At 42.2% G+C, this 14,097-nt stretch overlaps 1 pseudogene; it reads right to left on the bottom strand.

Annotated features, from left to right (window-relative positions):
* Positions 1–13,070: 13,070 nt before the first annotated feature.
* Positions 13,071–13,748, bottom strand: LOC143383325 (ferritin heavy chain pseudogene; annotated as a pseudogene).
* Between the last annotated feature and the right edge of the window lie 349 nt (positions 13,749–14,097).

A 14,097-nucleotide genomic window follows, 5' to 3' on the forward strand; every position in this document is an offset into this window, starting at 1 on the left:
AGGCCCCCAAACCCCACAGTTGATAGTTCAGATCCTGAGACAGGATCTCAAATATTAACATGCCCTGTATTTGAGGCAGGAGGGCAGTGAATTCACCATGCTTTAAATATCAAAACAGTGAAGCAGCTAAAAGAGGCTGTAACAACATATGGTCCTCAAGCACCCTTCACTGTAAGCTTGGTCGAATCCATTAACAACTTGAACATGACACCAGCAGATTGGGCTAATATGTGTAAAGCTGTGCTAAATGGAGGACAATACCTGTTATGGAAGGTTGCCAATGAGGAATTTTGCAAGGAGACAGCTAGGCGAAATGCAGCAGCTGGTTATCCTCAGAGAAATCTAGATATGTTGTTAGGAAAGGGACCTTATGAAGATCAGCAGCAACTAATTGCATATGATCCTGGTGTATATTCACAAATTGCTGTAGATGCAGTTAAGGAATGGAAGACTTTACAAGGACATGGAGGTTTACAAGGTCAATTATCTAAGGTAATACAAGGAGCTAATGAACCTTATGCTGAATTTGTAGATAGGCTTATTCAAACAGCTACCAGAGTTTTGGGGAATACAGAACAAGCAATGCCATTACTAAAACAACTGACTTATGAGCAAGCGAATCGTTGGTGCAGAGAAGTCATTAGACCATGGAAACATGAAGATTTAAACACATATATTAAATTATGTAGAGACATTAATGAACAAGAGCAAGTCATGGCAGCTGCAGTAAAACAGGCTTTAGAACAAGGGCAAATCGTAGCAGCTGCAGTAAAACAGGCTTTATATGCCAGGCCCAGAACATGCTACAATTGTGAACAAACAGGACATTTTAAAAGGAATTGCCCCATAGAAGGAGGGTTTAACAAAACTAGGTATCAAAGGAGTAGAATACCGGGTATTTGCCTACGATGCCGTAGAGGGAGATATTGGGCTAATGAATGCCGTTCTCAAACCACCATAGAGGGTACTCCATTATCAAAAAACGAACAAGGACCAGGTGTTTATCCATGATATCATGGAGAAAGGCATCGGGCTCCGTTGCCAAAAAATGGACAGGGGGGCCCAATGCTCCGGGGCCCAAAACCACAAATATATGGAGCACTGGAGGAACCCAGCAACCCCATCAGGGTAGTGCCCAGGACACATTGTCCATCAGATCCCTCATCAGACAAACCAGAGGGAGCGCAAGGTTGGACATCTGCGCCTCCGCCAGAGCAGTACTAACTCCAGAGATGGGAGTTCAAATCATTCCCACAGGGGTAAAAGGACCTCTTCCCAAAGGAACAGTAGGTTTATTATTAGGATGCAGCTCTTCTACTCTAAAAGGACTTATGATACGTCCTGGGGTAATTGATCCTGATTATGAAGGTGAAATAAAAATTATATCCAGTTCTCCAAAGGGTATATCAGTAATTTCACCAGGAGATAGAATAGCACAGTTACTAATAATATCAAGCCTACATGATAAATTTTCCAGCCGTACTGTACAAAGAGGTTCTAAGGGATTAGGCTCCACAGGTGTAGATTGGGCTATGCTTTCTTTAAATTTAGATTCTCGCCCAATGCTAAAACTAAATATTCAAGGACATGAATTTAATGGGCTACTGGATACAGGTGCAGACCTTAGCATCATCTCTCATCAAGAATGGCCAAAACATTGGCCATTACAACAAGCCACTCAAATGCTTCGAGGCCTAGTAGTGGCGACTAATCCCCATAGAAGTGCAATGGTATTAGATTGGAAGGATCCTGAAGGATGTGAAGGAACTATACAGCCATATGTATTGGATCATCTTCCTATAAATTTATGGGGATGAGATGTCCTAGATCAATTAGGTTTGACATTAACAAATAACATCAACCAAAATGCACCCACTATTATGACTAGACAAGGTTTTAGGAAAGGAAAAAGATTAGAAAAACAAGAACATGGTATAGCAGCACCAATACAAATAGATCAAGGAACGGACAGACATGGGTTGGATTTTCAGAGAGGGTCACTGAGACAATAAAAATTACTTGGAAATCAGAAAGACCAGTATGGGTTCCTCAGTGGCCCCTGACTAAAGAAAAGATACAAGCAGCCCATGACCTGGTCAAACAACAATTAGCGGAAGGACATATACAACCTTCTGTATCTCCCCATAATACTCCCATTTTTGTCATCAAAAAGAAATCTGGTAAATGGAGATTATTGCAAGATTTAAGAGTCATTAATAATGAGATGGTTATTATGGGACCTGCTCAATCGGGGATTCCTCAATTGTCTGCCAAAAACTTGGTATGTTTTAGTTATAGATATTAAAGATTTTTTTTTCAATTCCAATTCATCCTGAAGATAGTCCACGTTTTGCATTTACTATCCCTGCACTGAATCATGAAGGTCCTGATCAGAGATATGAATGGAAAGTACTCCCTCAAGGGATGGCTAACAGCCCAACTATGTGTCAAATTTATGTTAACAAAGTAATCCAGCCACTTAGAAATCAAAATCCTGAACACAAATATTTCACTATATGGGTGATGTATTATTAGCACACAAAGATAAAAACACATTGCTAGAATGTTATGCCACACTTTCAAACTTATTAAAAAATTATAATCTAGAGATAGCAATAGATAAAGTACAATTAAATTTTCCAATTAATTATTTAGGAGTTCTATTATCCTCAACCATGGTCCGTCCACCAAAAATTCAAATACAAGTAGATCAACTCAAATCACTTAATGACTTTCAAAAGTTATTAGGACACATAAATTGGATAAGGCCTTATCTAGGTATACCAACAGGAGAGTTGGGACATTTATTTGATATCCTAAAGGGTCCATCAGATCCAAATTCACCCCGAATGTTAACGCCTGAAGCAAGAAAGGCATTAAAAATCATTGAAACATATATGGAAAATATGCATTTGGATAGAATTGATATAAGTTTGCCTTTATTATTTATTGTACTACCAACAAAAAATATTCCTACGGGAGTATTTTGGCAAGAAGGTCCATTATTGTGGATACATTTATCTTATTCTCCTAACATTATTCTTACTAGGTATCCTGAGGCTGTAGGACAATTAATACTCAAAGGAATAAAAGCAGCAAAGGGAGTGTTTGGAATTTCTCCCAATAAAATTATTACTCCATATACTATGGATCAAATTGATGAGTTAGCTAATGAGTTAATTTTGGGCAATAATCATATGCAAATCTAATGTTTCATTTGATAACCACTTACCATCTAATCCTTTATTGTCTTTTTGGTCATTGCATGCTGTAATTTTTCCAAAAATGATGAGAAAAACACCTATCATGAATGCTCCAAATATATTCACTGATGGGTCAAATAATGGTACAGCAGCAATAGTTACACCTGATCAAACTTTTACATTTTTAGTACCCAAACAATCAGCTCAAAAGGTAGAGCTTAAGGCAGTATTACAGGCTTTTGTGATGTTTAAAGATTCTGTATTTAATTTATTTTCCGATAGTCAGTATATAGTTAATGCTATAGTATCCCTTGAAGATGCTAGTAGGATTTCCCCTTCCTCTACTGTTTTCTCTTTGCTTTCCACTATACAAAGTCTAATCTGGGACAGAAAAGATCCGTTCTTTATAGGACATATCAGGGCACATACAGGATTGCCTGGAGCCCTTAGTTTGGGCAATGATTAAGCAGATAAAACTACACATGACATACATATTTTCTTTACACTAGAAGAAGCTACAAATTTTCATAAAAAGTTCCATGTCAATGCTAATACTTTACAAAAGCATTTTAAAATAACTAAGGAAAAAGCTAGACAAATAATAAAACAATGTCAAAATTGTGTGACCTTTTTACCACAAGTTAATCTTGGAGTCTATCCTAGAGGATTGATACCTAACCATATTTGGCAAATGGACATCACACACTTGCCAGATTTGGAAAATTAAAATATTTGCATGTTACAATTGATACTTCTTCTGGATTTTTGATGGGCTCCCTTCATGCCAGAGAAAAAACTAAAGATGTTATAGCTCATTGCTTACAAAATTTTGCCACTGTGGGCGTTCCAAAACAGTTAAAAACAGATAATGCCCCTGGTTATACTTCTACCTCTTTTAAACAATTTTGCTCAACATTTGGCATTACTCATATAACAGGAATCCCATACAATCCACAGGGACAAGGCATAGTTGAAAGAGCTCATCAAACTATTAAAATGTACATATTAAAGCAAAAAGAAGGGATTGGGAAGGGGTATATATTCCCCAAAGATAAACTTAAAATAACCCTTTTTACTCTAAATTTTTTAAATTTGGATTCATCAGGGCTTAGTGCTGCAGAAAGGCATATGTGTCCAAGGACTGGCCTTGCACAACTCCGTTATAGTTTTGCCCTATTTTTTGAGCTAAGATATATTTAGCCTGCGGCCAGCATAGGCTTCATAGGTGAAGGTTCGTCTCCATGAGAAATCCGAAGGAAGTTTGAATTAAAGAAACAGAGTGTAATTACCTTTAAACCGGCTCCAGAATGGCTTCTCCTACCCCCAGCCTCCAGCTACCTTGAGAGTAGCAAGGTTTACTGAAGAGGCCAGCGAGAGAGGGAGGTACACGCCAGGGAGTGAACTTTTATTGGGGAACAAAAAATTCTGGGGAAAATCCCATCCAATGAAGATTAAGGGGGGGCAGTGTCCCAAGGTCAGGGGTGACGATTGGGTCTTCAGGGTAGCGTTCAGACATACCTCCACACTGACAAGCCCTCGGACCCAGAAGGGTGGGGAAAGCTCTGCACACAAGGATGTGACTAAGCGCCTCTCGTCCAGCCGGGGAGGTGACTCGAATCATGGGCAAGGATGGCCTCCCACAAGAAATAAGTGTTAACTTATGAAGAAATGGTTTGGGACAGGAGTGGGATGCTTCCTTTGGGTTGTTTGCAGCCCTCCAACCCCATCCTCCTGCCCCACCCGAGGCAGCTACTCCTAATCTTCCCCTTAAGAATATAACTTCCAACTGAATAACTTACAGGTGGTAATTCCTGATTCCAGATGCCACCTGAGAAATAAGAGTAAAAACAGAAAAGGGGACAGGAGAAGGCTAGCCAGCGACACCGCAGGGGTCATCTCAGGCCTCTGCCAGCTGGGAGCATGGTGTCCATGTCATTTCTCTTGGGTGCTAGTTGGGGAAGTGTTTTTTGAGAACTCATTTCTGAATGTGCTTTCCCCTCTCTTCCTACCTCACCTCAAGTTTAATGAATATATCTGTAATTTTATTATTATAAAATAAAATAAATGTCTGCATCTTCTGTAAAAAAAAAAAAATTAAAGAAAGAAAGAAACTGGGCATGGTGGCAGGTGACTATAGTCCCAGCTACTCAGGAGACTGAGGCAGAGGATTGCTTGAGGTGAAGAGTTCAAAGCCAGCCAAGGAACATAGGGAGATGCTGTCTCTTGAAAAAATAATAATAAATTAAAAGAGTCTTAAACAAAATATAATTACATGAGCCAGGCACAGTGATGATGCCTGTAAACCCAGCAGCTTGGGAAGCTGAGGTAGGAGGATCACAAGTTCAAAACCAGCCTTAGCAACTTAGAGAGGCCCAGTCTAAAAAAAAAAAAAAAAAAAAAGAAAGAAAGAAAGAACACAGCATGTGGTTCAGGGATTAAACCGTGAAACACACACACACACACACACACACACACCTAATTTGGGTCCTGATTCATGCCAGTACCTTATATAACTTTATGTATATGGTTACATTAAATAAATACAAAAATTACATAAATGCCTAACTTTTCCAAAACTAAATCCACAAGGAATATTGGATAGTCCTAATCAAACACAAGGCAAGGAACTGGGTCATGTATATGATATCTTGGAACATTTTTGTCAAAACTAAGGAGTACAATGCTCCATATGTGTTATTTTGTCTCTGACTTAGTTGCCCTACTAGTTCTAATTACTGAATGAAAGAACAGCTGTAACTTTATCTTATACCTATCTTTATGGAGAACTTTGCATAAAAACAGAAACTGATTATTTACTGGTTTCTGTATATTCATTACTTACCTCATTTAATAATCAATAAATTTTGATGGAAGAAACATCAATACAAATGGCAAAAAATCTAGGTGTTGGTTTCTGTAGAGCGTGGCTGCCTGCTTCCTGGTCTTGAGGCTGCACATGTGGCTGGGACGTGGCTGGGTCAGCTCCTGGTGATCAGCCAGGAGGCGGTGCTGTGGGCCATGACAGAGGAGGCGGACCACCTCAGGATAGGTCCAGCACTCTTCCCGCCTCATGGACAGCTTGTGCCTTCCCTTACAGACTATGGGGGGGGGTTGTACATGTGAACTTGCTCCACCCCTCTGACATTTATTCTGATTGGCTCCTGTGCAGTATATAAGCTGTGTGTACTTTCTTGTTAAATGAGATCCTGCTTTGACTGTTTTCCCTGGCACGTGTGATTGTCCTTTACCTTTGTTGGCTCGTCCTGGTCGGAGCGTGCTTTTCCCGCTGGTCAGGAGGAGACGGGGGGCTAAAAACCCCAACAGGTTTCTGTATCAGACAGGAAATCAGTCAGAACACAGAATGGTGAATGGAGAAAGGTATATGCCCCATGTGTAAATAGGCACCGAGAAACTCTTTCTAAAGTTACCCTCGCATGCAGCTCTCCATCTGCTCTTGCATAGTATAAATTTGCCTCACTGCACATCACCACCATGGTGAGCAACAAAGGCAGAGTCACACTATTACCCAGACTTGCTAAAATGTCCACTGCCTGAGGTTCTGAGTTTGACCCCTAGCACCAAAAAAACCAAAGAACAGAAAACACTAAAAAATAAATAAATAAATAAATAAATAAATAAATAAATAAATAAATAAATAAATAAATAAATAATCTAACTAACTTGTGCTTTGCATCTGGGCTAGGTGACTAGTTTCTAAATATTAGGACAGGTTCAAGATCAGCTGGTAGTGGGGAGCCACTCTGAATGACCCACGCCTTCCAGTCCTGAAGCAAGAGGCTCTGACCAATCACTACATTTCGTGATGACTTGGGCGTTGTCCTAGCCCGGGAATTAAAAGGCGTGTCATCCCTGGGGTTGCTCTTCACTCACCTGTTCCTTTGTAATCCTACCCCCTTGCCCTGTTTGGGATAGAATGGAAATGCCCTTTGTGTGTCCCCTGCTCTTGCTTTGCCTTTGGGTGTGGCCTCCCTAGATGTCAGTCAACCAGCTGACAGTGGACATCACAAAGCTAGACTCAGCCTCCTGAAACCTGACCCCTTGCCTCATTTGAATGGCATTCCTCAATAAAAGGGTTCAGCACCTCTCTCTCTTTCTCTCTCTCTCTCCCCCCTCCTCCCTCCTATTTCCATGGACCCTTAAGGTCAGAGGAACCCTCCTTAGGACCCAGAGAAAAAGGTATCTCTGTCTCTTGTGTGGTTATTTCATGCCTCTCAGTTCCCCTGGAGTGACCCTGAGTGTTTTAGTCATGAGGAATGCGACAGCTGGTTACTTCTAGTGTCACTGGATAAGGTGAGGATGGAAAAGCATGAGCTAGGGATTTGAATTCCCAGCTCACACACCACTTAAACGACCCACTTTGTCTTTTATAGATACAGGGCTGATTCCTGAAAGCCAAACCCAGAACTGTATCCCCCAAGTGGCTGAATTACCATGCAAATTGAATTTCCCACTTCCTAGGGTGTCCACTGTGGAAGTGAGGGCACTGATTGGCAGAAATGGGGTTCCCAAAGTTTGAATGAGGGCGATTGAGAAGACCCTGATAGAGCTGGGGTCATTGAGCACCTACATTCTGATGGGTCATCTTTGCCATAAAAAACAGCCTCTGCAGCCATTCGAGGACATTAACCCTGTGTTGTCTAAGCCTCCCTTGAGGCAGTTACCTTATAAGATACTCTCAGTTCTTCTCAGGACTCCCTCTTACACCCCGCTTTGCTTCTAGAACCCTAAAGGTGATGTGTAAGTGTGGTTCATGAAGACATGTAATATATACCGAGAGAAGCACATGATTTAAAAAATTTGACCGAAGTCTGGGGACATGTACATAGGGAAGGCTATGAAGGGGTGGGAGAATGGTGAGAGGACATAAAGTTAGATGAGGCAGAATTTATTGATAAGGACCAGGAAGTAGAGGCTGTCTTTAATGGTAGCACCCAGGGAGTTAGAGAGGACCCTGTCCAGCTGGAAATGCCACATCTGCGTGGGTTTTCTGTAGGGGAAAGGATTCAAAGGCTTCAGGAGATTGGAATGTTGGAGTGAATCTGTCACGTCAGCCCTACGCACCCTCCTCTGAGGGTCAGAAGACACCTTTCTGGGACAAACACCTTTGCAAGGCAAGTCCCAGCAATGCTTGAAGACTCTGAATGTTCTTCTCTGTAGGACAGAACTTGGAGTCCAAACTGCTGGCACTGATTTGGGAAATATGATAGCAATGGAAGCCAGGTGGTCCCTGATTTATGGTGGTTCCACTTCCGAGTTTCCAGTTCCACAAATGGTACAAAAGCGATGCACATTCAGTAGAAACTGTACTTGGAATTTTGGTCTTTTTTTTTTTTTTTTTGGTCTAGTGGTATGCCGTTTGTGATATTCTCTTGCAATACTGGATGGCAACAGCCACATGATCACAAGGGTAAGCAACCAGTACAGTACAGTGTCTGTGTTGCTAAGCTACAGTGTTCAGCAGTTTTATTAAATACATATTCAAATTATGATATTATAACTTGTTATGTGTTTAATGGCACGAAACCCCATCATAAGTTAGGGAATATCTGTAGTAGGGTTCCACACTGGCCAGAGCCAGTAGGCTTCACTCAATCAGCAAAAGCAGGTGCACATCCTACCCTAATGGACTTAGAGCCAAAGCAGCAGTCAGAACACTCTTTCTTTCTTTCTTTCCTTCCTTCCTTCCTTCCTTCTTTCTTTCTCTCTTTCTTTCTTTCTTTCTCTCTTTCTCTCTTTCTTTCTTTCTCTCTTGGGATTGAACCCAGGGCCTTGTGCATGTGAGGCAAGCACTCTACCAACTGAGCTATATCCCCAGCCCCTCTATTTTTTATTTTGGGGCAGAGTCTCACTAAGTAGCTTAGCGCCTAAGTTGATAAGGCTGGCTTTGAACTTGTAATCCTCTTGCCTCAGCATCTACTCCAGAGTCACTGGGACAGGTGTGCACCACCACACCCACATCTGGGGACTTCCTTAAAGGGACTCATTCCCCTGACTTCATTCAAAGTATTCTGTACATTGCAAAAAAGGAAGAAAATCAGACCTTTTAGGGATTACTGCATACTGGCTCTAAACTGATACTAATTCTCCCCAAAATGTCACTATTAAAATAGAGGCTCATAGAATTCAGGTGATCAGTGGAGTTTAGCCCAGATCCACCTCACAGTGGCTCCCTGAGCCCATCTTGACTATTTCAATAGTTCTTGAAGGCTTAGTTCAATATACTCAGTAGAGCACTTACACTGATTTCCCAATCCGTGGAGTGAGAACTGTTATGTTGGGGAAGGTCCAGTGGAAGCCAATAGAACAACTTCTACCTAGAACGAGAGTAAACTAAAGCAACACCGCTTCCCTGGAGTGGTGGCAGAGGTTAGTGCCACCCTTGAGTACTAGAATCATGTGGGGTGGCGATTTCCACCACACTCCCCTTCAACTCACCTATCCAGCCTGTGCAGAAGGCAGGTGGATTTTGTAGAATGACCGTGGATGATTGTACACTTGACCAGGGGGTGATTCCAAATGCAGGTGCTGTGCCAGATATGGTTCCATTGCATGAGTAAATAACACATCCCCTAGTGTCTGGAATGCAGCTATTGATCTGGAAAATGATATTTTTCTCTTCATCTGTCCATAGGCCCACCAGAGGCAGTTACTTTCAGCTGGCAAGGTCAGCAGTACACCTCCACTGTCCCACCTCGGGGTATGTGAACTCTCTGGTCCTATGCACGAGTTAGTTCACAGGCATCTTGGTCACATTTTCCTTCTGTGATTTCATTCAAGTTCATTACTCTAATGACATTGCTGCAAATTGGACCTAGTGAGCAAGATCAACTACTCTTTACTTATTGGTAAGATACTTGCATGTCAGAAGGCAGAAAATAAATCTGACAGAATTCAGGGACCTACTCAGTGGAGTTTCCAAGAGTTCAATGCCATGGTGTATGTCAAAATAGTCCTTTTAACGTGAAGGCTATTGGATTGTGCCAAGGGAGGTGGGGGAGGTGGGGGAGGCGGGGAGGGGGGAGGAAGGTAGGACGAGACAGACACTATCACCCTATACACATGTATGATCACACTACTAGAGTGACTCTGCACCATGTACAGCCAGAGGAATGATAAATTGTGCTCCATTTGTGTAGGATGTGTCAAAATGCATTCTACTGTCATCTATAACTAATTAGAACAAATTAAATTTTTTTAAAAAATCAAAAGGAGAGGGACTGGGGCTGGGTCTCAGCGGTAACTCATTTTTCTGCATGTGTGAGGCACTGGGTTTGATTCTCAGCACTGCATATAAATAAAGGTCTATCAACAACCAAAACAAATTTAAAAAAAACAAAGGGAGTGACATAAAATAGAGGAAAGGGACCAGAGAGTCGGGGGAAGAAAGGGAAATAAAAAGTGCTGGGAAATGATATTAACCAAATAATATTTTTCTATTGTGTGCATGTACAACTAAAATGTGCCAATAAAAATGTGGGCAGAAAATAAAATGTTTATTGTAAAAAAGTAAAGAAAAAAATCTCTACACTGAAGCTGAAACTCCAGACAAGTAGAATTCCATTTTAATATTTACTGAATAATATTTAAATCCACTGGTCTCTAAGTACCACTTTTGGCCATTTTAATACCATAATAATAGCTACGGTAGTATGGCAGCTACTATGTTCTAGATGGTGCCATCAGTGTTTCACACATGTATCATATTATCCCAATTTGTAGAGAAAAATACTGAGTTTCACTTAAGTAACTGAAGACAACTACTACAAAGCAAGAGATTTGTAAATCAAATAGCTCTGTATGTTTCTGAAGTCTGTTCTATGGAGTCTATACCTCCCACGAATGATACCCTAGTACGAATAAAATCAATCAATAAAGAAATAAAGTAAAGGATAAGCTGGGCATGGTGGCACACAACTGTCATCCCAGTGGCTTGGGAAACGGAGGCAGGAGAATCACAAATTCAAAGTCAGCCTCAGCAACTCAGCGAGGCCTTATGCAACTTGGCAAGACCCTGTCTCAAAGTAAAAAATAAAAAGGGCTGGGGAAGGGATGTGGCTCAGTGGCTCAGCAGTCCTGGGTTCAAGCCCTGGTACCAAAATAAATAAAGTGAAGGATAAGTTGTTGCACCTGACCCTCCTGCAATAAAAGAGGTGCAGTGACCATTTGGTCTCCTTGGAATTTGAGGTAATACATTCATTCTATTCTGGGTGTGCTACCCTGGTCCATTTACCAAGTAATCTTAAAAGGCTGCTAGTTTTGGGCAGAAGCTAAAAGAAATGAAGGCTGTGTGGCAGGCCCAGTTTGCCTTGCTAGCTGCTCCGCCATTTGGGCCACATGATCCAGGAGATCTACTGGTATTTGAGGTGCTAGTGGCCTTGAAGGCACGTGCTGTTACATGAAGAAGTTACATGCAGAAGTGACCCAAATATCCAGGTCCTCACTCCTGCTGTGCTTGCTGCCTTCTCTCTTCCAGCCTGCATCCGTGGCCTCATGGGAAGTTTCCTACAATCAGTTGACAGGAGATGTGGGCCTGAGTTAGGCACAAAAAGCAGGCACCACTGCAAGTGGACAGCCGTAGCACTAGGATCCATTTCTGGGGTATCCTGAAGGACAGTGGTGGAGGGAAATTCTCCCAGTCAGCAGGACTTTGAGCAGTGCTCCTGACTGTTCATTTTGCTTAGAAGAAGAAATGGCCAAATATGAGATTATATACCAGTTCAGGGCCGTGGCCATGGTTTGGCTGGATGGTCAGGGACTTGGAACTTACACAGTTAGAAAATTGGTGACAAGGATGTCTGGGGAAGAGGCAGGTGGACAGACCTCTATACATGGGCAAAAAACATGAAGATATTTGTATCCTATGTGAATATTCATCAAAAGGTGACCTCAGTGGAGGAATATTTTGATAATCAACTGAACAGGATGACCTGTTATGTAGATACCCACCAGCCTCTTTCTCCAGCCATCCTCTCATCATCAAATGTGTCATGAACAAAGTGACCACAGTGGCAGGGATGGAGGTTATGCATGAGCTCAGCACAGCATGGATCTCCATTCAGCAAGGCCAACCTGGCTACAGCCACTCAGAGTGCCAGCTTCAGAGATGAAGTTCCTGATGTAGCACTGTTCCCAGGCGGGCAGCCAGCTACCTAGTGGACGACTTACATTAGACTGCTTTCATCGTGGAAGGAGCAGTGTTCCAGGGTTCCTGGATCAGAGGCTCTGGTTATGAATGTGCCTCTTCTGCATATCAGTGCTTCTGTTAAAACTCCCATCTGTGGACTGTCATGGTTGTCCCCAGGGCTGCTTCTGACCTAGGAACTCACTCCACAGCAAATGACGTACAGCAATGGACCCAAGCTCATGGAATTTTCTGGTCTTATTGGTCTTCTAGTTCTTTGACTTCTGTGATATAATGCATATTTTGTTCCAATGGATGATATCTCACAGATTCCTGAGGCTCTAGTTATTTGTCATCATTTATTTTCTCTGCTTCTCAGAATGGGTAATTTCAACTTTCTGATCTCCAAGTTTTCCAATAGTTTCTTAGACGCTCAAATCTTCCTTTGAATTCCACTAGTAAATTTCTCATTTCAGCTATTGTGCTCAGAATACTATTTAAAAAAAATTTTTTTAGCTGTATATGGACGCAATACCTTTATTTTGTTTATTTTTATGTGGTACTGAGGATCAAAACCAATGCCTCACACATGCAAGGCAAGCGCTCTACCACTGAGCCACAACCCCAGTCCCACAATACTATTTTTATTTTTATTTATTTTTATTTTTTATTTTATTTATTTTTTGGGGGGGTACCAAATTTCTTTATTTGAAGGAATGGTACAAATTAAAGAACATAAGTGGATGTTTTGGTACAACTTATAGAAAAGGTAAAGGTAACCCCAATATGCATGCACTGCCTTGGTGACCAGGGAAGTCACTTGCACGGCTATGGGAAAGTCAGGCTGAGGTTTAGCTCTCATTATCACTGTCTCCCGGGGTGTGCTTGTCAAAGAGATACTCTGCCATGCCCGATTCTGGGGCTCCCATCTTGCACAAGTTGGTTACATGGTCACCCAATTCTTTGATGGATTTCACCTGCTCATTCAGGTAAAGAGTCTCAATGAAGTCACACAAGTGGGGGTCATTTTTGTCAGTGGCCAGTATGTGCAGTTCCAGAAGTGACTGGTTCACACTTTTCTCCAAGTGCAAAGCACATTCCATTGCATTGAGCCCACTCTCCCAGTCATCTCGGTCTGCTTTCTTGATATCCTGAAGGAAGATTCGGCCTCCTCCTTGGTTCTGCAGCTTCATCAGTTTCTCAGCATGTTCCCTCTCCTCATGAGATTGGTGAAGAAAATATTTGGCAAAGTTCTTCAAAGCCACATCATCACGGTCAAGGTAGTAAGACATGGACAGGTAGACATAGGAGGCCTAGAGCTCCAGGTTGAGCTGGTGGTTGATGGCGGCCTTTGAGGCCTGGTGGTAGTGCTGGCGCACCTGCGAGGGGGACGTGGTAGCCATGGGGGAGGGCTGAGGAGAGGCCCGGTGCTGGAGCGGCGGCGGAGGCCTGGGGCGGTCTGGGGGCGCTGTGAGGAGGTGGCGAAGGGCTGCTGGCTCTGAGCGGCCGCCGGGGTGAGCGCCGGTTCCGTCCAAGCACTGTTGAAGCAGGAAACCACGGCGACTCTCGGCGAAGAACGTCCCACAATACTATTTTTAATTCTGTTATTTTTACCATATCTGACAGTAGAGTGTATTTTGCATACATGGAATATAACTTCCCGTTCTTGTGGTTGTACATGATGTGGAGTTACATTGATGGTGTATTTATATATAGACATAGGAAAGTTATGTCTGATTCATTCTACTGTCT

The sequence above is a fragment of the Callospermophilus lateralis genome, chromosome 18, assembly GCF_048772815.1.
Source record: "Callospermophilus lateralis isolate mCalLat2 chromosome 18, mCalLat2.hap1, whole genome shotgun sequence".
Lineage (NCBI taxonomy): Eukaryota > Metazoa > Chordata > Mammalia > Rodentia > Sciuridae > Callospermophilus > Callospermophilus lateralis.